This window comes from Arachis ipaensis, chromosome B4 (genome assembly GCF_059453495.1).
Source record: "Arachis ipaensis isolate K30076 ecotype BB chromosome B4, ASM5945349v1, whole genome shotgun sequence".
In the NCBI taxonomy this organism is placed as follows: Eukaryota; Viridiplantae; Streptophyta; class Magnoliopsida; order Fabales; family Fabaceae; genus Arachis; species Arachis ipaensis.
In genome coordinates this window covers 96,616,441-96,625,470 of record NC_142439.1, presented here as the reverse complement: position 1 = coordinate 96,625,470, position 9,030 = coordinate 96,616,441, and positions in this window count along the sequence as shown.

The following is a 9,030-nucleotide window of genomic DNA, read 5'->3' as shown; positions in this document are numbered from 1 at the left end:
AAAGTAAAATAATTGGAGACTTTCCTTTGAATGGATGCATTCCCCCACTTTATAACCTCTAATCTGTGCTTTCTGTACTTGGATCTGGGCCAAAAAGGGCTTCAGAAATTGCTGGGAGCATTTTTTGTAATTTCTGGTGCGTGGCCTTGATAAACCACTATTTTATAGTTTATCTTGTGCTCAATTGAGTGGTTTTTATCTACTCTTTACCCACTTATTCATACTATTTGCATGGTTTTATATTTCCTTCCTGATTTTGTGCTATGATTGAAAACATGCTTCTTTGATCTTATAATTGCTTATTATTAATCCTTTCTTATTATCATTAGATGCCTTGATATGTGTGTTAAGTATTTTCAGATATTATAAGGCAGGAATGGCTTGGAGGATGGGAAGAAAGCATGCAAAAGTGGAAGGAATGCAAGAAGTTGGAGAAATTGCTAAGCTGTCCAGCCTGACCTCTCTGCACTCAAACGGCTATAACTTTAGTTACAGAGGTCCAAACGATGCGATTCCAGTTGCGTTGGAAAGCTAACGTCTGGGGCTTCGATTTGATATATAATATGCTATAGTTCCCCTGACGCTAGGTGATGCCACCGCGTGATCCATGCGGCCACGTCGCAGTGACGAAAAACCAGCGTGGCAAAATTCGAAACCAGCGAATTCTGGACTGTTTTTGACCCAGTTTGCGGCTCAGAAAACACAGATTAGAGGCTATAAAGTGGGGATTGCATCCATTCATAAGGATGCTTCCATAATTCATAATTTTAGGAGTAGATGTAGTTTTTTAGAGAGAGAGGTTCTCTCCTCTCTCTTAGGATTAGGATTTAGGATTTCTCTTAGTTTTAGGAGTGACTCTCAATCTCAGGTTCTTTATTTTTATTTATTTTTCCAATTTGATTTATGAATTCCCATGTTATGATTTGAACATTTTATTTAATATAATTCGAAGTATTTCAGACTTATGATTGCTCTCTTTTTATTATATAAATAATTTGGATTTTTCTCTTTTGGCTTTGGTTGAGACATTGGTAACTCTTGAGTTATCAAACTCATTGTTGATTGAAAATTGGAATTAATTTGTCCACTTAACTTACATTCATAGTTGGAGGTTAATAAGGTAGGGGAAGAATCCAATTCTCATCACAATTGATAAGGATAACTAGGATAGGACCCCCAGTTCTCCATACCTTGCCAAGAGATTTTATTATTGTTAATTTATTTTATTTGTCATTTAAATATACCTGTGCCCATTGCCCAAACTCAACATTCCCCAAAAACACACTTTTTCATAATCAATAATAAGAACACCTCCTTGCAATTCCTTGAGAAGACGACCCGAGGTTTAAATACTCGGTTATCAATTTTAAAAGGGGTTTGTTACTTGTGACAACCAAAACGTTTGTACGAAGGGATTTTTGTCGGTTTAGAGACTATATCTACAACACGACTGTTTTTATGACATTCTTTACTGGCAAAAAACCCAACGTCAACATGGCGCCGTTGCCGAGGAATTGCAAACGTGTGCCTTATTATTGGTTATTGTAAATATTTTATTTTTGCTTGTTTATTTGTTTTTATTTTTATTTTTGCTTTTTCTTAAGTTAAGAGGTTATTGGTTTTTATTTTAAAATTTTTATTTTATCTTATCTTATTTCAAAAAAATCAAATTTCAAAAATTTAAATTTAAATTTTTTTTTTCAAAATTCAAATTCAAAAATTTTCAAAATTCAAAATTCAAATTTCAAAATTTCAAAATTCAAATTTCAAAAATTTAAAAATTCAAAATTTAAATAACCTTTTAATTTAAATTTATTTTTATTTTTGTTTTTAATTTTTTATTTGCTACTATGAATTCTCACCCCTCTCGCTTCAAGTTTGATTCCAATGTTGTTGTTAGGAATGGAAACTATAATGAAAATATGCATCAAAGTTGGAAGAATCAAAGATGGGAGGAGCCACAAGGATTTAATCAACCCTCATGGCAACAACCACCTCCAATGGACCATCAACAACCATTCTGTGATGCATATCAAGGCAATGGCTATGGTGAGCACTCTTTTAATTATCAACAACCACCACCATATGCCTATGAACCCTTTCCTCAACATAACTTTGGACCACCAAACTCACAAGTCCCTTTCCGCCATTCACCTCCATATGACCCTAACCCTCAACCACCATACCAACCACCTTATGAGCCATATGAACCATATATAGAACCACCCCAATTCCAATCTAATCACTCCCAACCACCACCACTTTCTTTTGTAGCATGTCCAAGTCCGGCAACCCGAGAAGCAGAGGATCGCCTAAGGGAAACAGTAATTAAATTTTAGGCAACCGTTCAACAACTGGGGCAAGTATTAATTCAATGGGCTTCTAGACGCTTAAATACACAAGGATCAGCCACAGCCCCATATGGACAGTCTAGTGAAGAGCATAGCATGAAGGAGATACCAGAAACCCCAGTGGACAAGACAGAGAATGAATTCGTACTAGAACAAGTAGAAGAAGCTGTCATTGTTCAAGAAGAAGAGTTGGTTGAAGACTTAGGAGATGCAGAACCTCCATGGGAAAGTCAAGACATAGAGCCTCCTTCCAAGACGGTTGTAATTGATGCTGAGGAGGGTGTACAACCTCCAAAGCATATCATAGTTGAAGACTTGGAAGAGGTTGATCAGGAGATGGAGATTCAAGAAGAAGAAGCACAACCTCCCATGCCCTTGGAAAGCAATGAAGAAGAGATTGAATTGAAAGAGAGCTACCAAGAGGAAGAGGTTGAAATTGAAGAAGCTTGCAAAGAAGTGGTAGTTATCAGAAAAGAGCACAAGGGAATGGAGCTTGCAATTTCATTAAAAAGACCTCCCCCTAAGTTTCCATCATCCTTCACAACATTCAAGTGGGTAAAATTCATATCCCATAGCTTTCTAATCCCACTTGAATATGGGCTACTGGAGACGGGTGGTCAACTTAGAGCTCTTTGTGGCATTAAGAGTAAGAGGAAAAGGGCCAGTGGTAAGAATTGTCCTGCAAGGTTCATCATGGTTGGAAGCTTTAAGTTCAAACGCAAGGGTTGGTATAAAGCTCAATTGAATGGGTCTAGGAAGCTGTTTGGTCGTTGCAGTGAGAATTCAGATCACCTTTCACCCGGCTGGAAAAATGCAGTTCGAGACAAAAACGGGTGTAAAAGTAAAGTTTGGGATCCTGGAATCTGTTCTGGCATTTGTCACCCCAGGAGCCTAAGAATCCGTTTGAAGCTTTTTAAGGCCTTTACATGCCTAGTTTGGGACCCCGGAGGTTACTGGAATCACAAACACTGGTGGAGATTCCTGGATGAATACAAGCATAAGCCACCATAACAGGAAGCTCATCAAATGTCCAACTTAAGGACTCTAACTAAAAGTGCTAGGTGGGAGACAACCCGCCATGGTATGATCGTTCTTTTTCATTTTTATTTAGTTTTATTTGTTTTTGAATTTTATTTTATTTTGTTATATTGAACCTGGAGTTTTGCATCACATTCATATTACCACTGCATTCTGCATTTTTCAAAAAAAAAAAAAAAGTGCCACGCGACGCGACCGCATCAGCAACGCGTCCGCGTCGCAAGGAGATGGGAGACAATATTAATATGAACATAGAGTTTCACAGAAGCAGTGCTGGAGGCGTGCCAATGGCACAAATCACCCCACGTGACTGCGTCATATGGGAATAATGGCCTCCCATGCGGCCGCGTGACCTGAAAATCGACGTCAACCAGGTGCATAGCCGAAAGTTGAGCTAGAGTTAGGCTGGACTCGTGCTAGTAGCACAAGCCCTGCCATGCGAACGCGTCACCTACGCGTCCGCGTCATATTGGAAATAAGGCCACCCGCGCGATCGCGTCAACCACGCGACCGCGTCACCCTAGATTTTGGCAATACTGAGTTTTGAACAGAGAGTTGTGCGACCGCGAGGCTGCACTCGCGCCACTAGCACAAATCGAGTCACGCGATCGCGTGCCCCACGCGTCCGCGTCACCCAACCTTATCGCGCACCACGCGACCGCATCGCCAGCGTTGCACAACCTATCCAGATTAGTGCCAATTTTCTTATCTTCTCTTTTCTAATCCTAATTTCTTCCTTCTCTCTCCTTTCTCACTTTCTTTTTCTTCTTCTCATCCTTTTTCCCTCTCATTCTATTTTATTTAATTTATTTGCATACTTTCATTCATTGCATTTTTTTCATTGGTGTTAGATATTTATTTGGGTCATTATTTTTCTATATTTTTGGATTATTACAATGGTTTGACAATTATATATTACTTTTTAAAGGGTTTCTTGCATGTTCAATTTAATACTTTCAAATAGCTTATTTACTATGCATGCTATGTGTTTGTGAAAAAGCCCATATGGCATTATGCACTTCTCTATTTTACTTTATACTATTCAATGCTTGCTTTTCATAAACTCCCTTTACTATTGTATTAATTGAAATTAATTGTCAATACAAACATGATGGTTTGTTACAAGTAATGCTTGATCTATGCTACTCATGCCCTTTGCTGGCATGCCAATAAACACCTTGCATTCACTTGTCCTTATATGCACTAGCTATTTTCCATTGATGGCTTTTCACATGTACTCGCGAGCATGTGTTAATGTCAGTTCTATCTTAATGTGCATCCATCACCACCTTTTCCATTCTCTTCCTTGCTATATATATCTCTTTGAATTTAATTTACTTTCTTTTCCCTTTTTCAGGATGGCCACCAAGAAAGGAAAAGTGAAAGCCATTCCCAAATCAACAGTAAGGAAAGGAACAAAAAGAGCCCCAGCTGAGGAACCACAACCCCCATCCACTTGCACATCTTAGCATGCACCGAGGACGGTGCAATCTTTAAGTGTGGGGAGGTCGATACCGATCTCCGTGGGTTAGTACTTTCTTCTCAACACCATTGTTTTATTTTCTCTGTTTGTTCATTGTTGCATTTGCATGATTGATTGCATATTTGTTTGATTTTTGCATATTTTACCACTTGGTTAAAGTAATATTTTCTTTTTCAAAAAAGCTTTTTAGAGAATTTCACTAATTTGAATAAAACTTAATGTTACACTTGTTTGAAGAGATATTATACTGGAACATGGTTTAGAGCTCGAACACACAAAACTTGTGAGATTTTGAGCCTATTTAAATTGGTTGCATTTTTTAACCAATATTTTATTTTTGATGTGTGTTTTTTTCTCTCTAAAATTGTGATCTTTGTCTTGCTTAATTATATATTTCCATAATTTGATGTATGCATACACTTACATGATTGAGGCCTTTGTTTCACTGAGCTTACATACCCATATGGCCTTACCTTTCATTATCCTTTGCAAACCAATTTGAGCCTATTTTACCCCTTTGTTCTTTACTTTAGCACATCATTAACTCTAAGCGGAAAACAATAATGTCCTTAATTTGAATCCTTAGTTAGCTTAGACTAGTGAGAGTACTTATGATTTAAGTGTGGAGAAAGTGGGTTTGGAAACATTTGGTTTAAGAATTGAGTATGTTAGAATTTTCTGAAAATGTGAAAGAATGTTGAGAATATGTTCATGCATTCAATAAATTAATCATATGCATTGAGAAAAACAAAAGAAAAAAAAGTTATTAAAAAAAAGAAAAAAAAGAAAAAGAGAGCAAATAAGTAAAAGGGGACAAAATGCCCCAAAGTAAATGTTGAAAGCAATGCATATGTACTGTACTTAAAATTAGAATGCATGAATATGTGGAAAACATGGTTAATGGATAGTTAGATTTTGTATTATGATTACATGGATTGTTTAAGTTAGGTGGAAAGTTTAAGTTAATTAAGGATTCAGATTTTAGTCCACTTGGCCAAATATAATCCTACCTTGACCCTAACCCCATTACAACCCTTAAAAGACCTCTTGATATGTGTATCTGTGCATTAAATTTGTGTTGGTTGTTAGATGAAGAGCAAGCCTTAGAAAGCAAGGATAGTAGAGAATTGAGAGGATCGAACCTTAAACACTTGAGTGATTAGAGTGTATACACTACCAGTGAGGGTTCGATGCTCAATTCCTTGTTCCCGGCTTTCATGAGCTATTTTCTTCTACAAGTCTATTTGTACTTCATTTTCATGATTTGAATTAGTGAAATCCAATTCATATTTGTTCTTAAAAGATTTGTTTACTTTTAACCAAGTAGGTAGAAACATTTTGCATGTAGTTGCATTCATATAGATAGGTTGCATTTCATACATTCTACCATTCCTCTTCATCTTTATGGTTTTTATCTAGTTTCTCTTGAGTTTAGCATGAGGACATGCTAGTGTTTAAGTGTGGGGAGGTTGATAAACCACTATTTTATGGTTTATCTTGTGCTCAATTGAGTGGTTTTTATTAACTCTTTACCCACTTATTCATACTATTTGCATGGTTTTACAACTCCTTCCTGATTTTGTGCTATGATTGAAAACATGCTTCTTTGATCTTATATTTGCTCATTATTAATCCTCTCTTATTACCATTACATGCCTTGATATGTGTGTTAAGTGATTTCAGAGATTACAGGACAGGAATGGCTCAGAGGATGGAAAGGAAGCATGCAAAAGTGGAAGGAATACAAGAAGTTGGAGAAATTGCTAAGCTGTCCAGCCTGACCTCTTCGCACTCAAACAGCTATAACTTTGGCTACAGAGGTCCAAACAATGCGGTTTCAGTTGTGTTGGAAAGCTAACGTCTGGGGCTTCGATTTGATATATAATATGCTATAGTTCCTCTGACGCTAGGCGACGCGACCACGTGATCCATGTGGCCGCGTCGCAGTGACGAAAAACCAGCGTGGCAAAATTCGAAACCAGCAAATTCTGGACTGTTTTTGACCCAGTTTGCAGCCCAGAAAACACAGATTAGAGGCTATAAAGTGGGGGAATACATCCATTCATTGGGAGGCTCTCATAATTCACTTTTTATATTTTAGATGTAGTTTTTAGAGAGAGTCTCTTAGGATTAGGATTTAGGATTTCTCTTAATTTTAGGAGTAACTTTCGATCCAAGTTTAATATTCCTTTTACTTTTTATTTCTCTTTTACTTTCAGATACTCTCATGCTTTTATTTGTATTTGATTTATGTTGCCCAATTGGCTTATGAACTTTTCCATGTTAGATTTTACTACTTTGAATGTATTTTATTCGAGGTATTCTCAGATTTAATTTTGCTTTGCTTTATTTATATTGATGCTTTTTAATTTAGATATTTTCTTCCTTTTGGCAAACTCATTGTTGATTGAAAATTGGATTTCTTCATTTCATTAATTCAAATTCCAATAACTCTAGTCTTTCCCAAAGAAAGACTAGGACATGAGGAATAAAAATTAATTCATCCACTTAACTTACCTTCATAGTTAGAGGGTAACAAAGTGGGAGAAAAATCCAATTCTCATTACAATTGATAAGGATAGGACTTCCGGTTCTCATACCTTGCCAAGAGATTTTATTTTATTTTTATTATTATTATTTTATTTTACTTGTCATATAACATATTCCCACCTTACTTCCTAAACCCCAATTTACAAACTCATAACCAATAATAAAAATATACTTCCCTGCAATTCCTTGAGAAGATGACCCGAGGTTTAATACTCGGTTATCAATTTAAAAAGGGGTTTGTTACTTGTGACAACCAAAATGTTTGTATGAAAGGACTTTTGAAGGTTTAGAAAATATACTTGCAACGAGGATTTATCCGCAAATTTCTAGACCACCCAAAAGTCCTCTCATCAAGAAGCTTTTCATGCTTCTTCTCCATGGTTACAGAAGAAGATCCTTGAGCCTTAAACACAAGGTAGTCCTCATTCAATTGAAGGACTAACTCTCCTCTGTCCACATCAATCACAGCCCTTGCTATGGCTAGGAAGGGTCTTCCAAGGATAATGGATCCATCCTTATCCTTCCCAGTGTCTAGGATTATGAAATCAGCAGGGATGTACAGGCCTTCAACCTTCACTAAGACATCCTCTACAAGTCCATAAGCCTATTTCATTGATTTGTCTGCCATCTCTAGTGAGATTCGTGCAGCTTGTACCTCAAAGATCTCTAATTTCTTCATTACAGAGAGTGGCATGAGGTTTATACCTGACCCCAAGTCACACAGAGCCTTCTCAAAGGTCATGGTGCCTATGGTACAAGGTATTAAGAACTTTTTGGGATCCGGTTTCTTCTAAGGTAATTTCAGTTGAACCAAGGCATTCAGTTCATTGATGAGCAATGGAGGTTCATCCTCCCAAGTCTCATTACCAAATAACTTGGCATTCAGCTTCATGATTGCTCCTAGATACTGAGCAACTTGCTCTTCAATAATATCTTCATCTTCTTCAGAGGAAGAATACTCATCAGAGCTCATGAATGGCAACAGTAAGTTCATTGGAATCTCTATGGTCTCTATATGAGCCTCAGATTCCTTTGGTTCCTCAATAGGGAACTCCTTAATGGTTAGTGGACGTCCAGCAAGGTCTTCCTCACTGAAAATCACTGCCTCTTCCTCCTCTATAGGTTCAGCCACTTTGGATATATTGATGGCCTTGCACTCTCTCTTGAGGTTCTCTTCTGTATTGCTTGGGAGAGTACTAGGAGGGATTTCTGTAACTTTTTTACTCAGCTGACCCACTTGTGCCTCCAAATTTCTGATGGAGGACCTTGTTTCAGTCATGAAACTGAGAGTGGTCTTAGATAGATCAGAGACTATGGTTGCTAAGTCAGAGAGGCTCTGCTTAGAATTCTCTGTCTGTTGCTCAGAAGATGACGAAAAAGGCTTGCTATTGCCAAACCTATTTCTCCCACCATTGTTATTATTGAAGCCTTGATTAGGCTTCTGCTGATCCTTCCATGAGAAATTAGGATGATTCCTTCATGAAGGATTGTAAGTGTTTCCATAGGATACTCCCATGTAATTCACCTCTTCCATTGCAGGATTCTCAGGGTCATAAGCTTCTCCTTCAGAGGAAGCTTCTTTAGTACTGCCGGATGCAGCTTGCATTC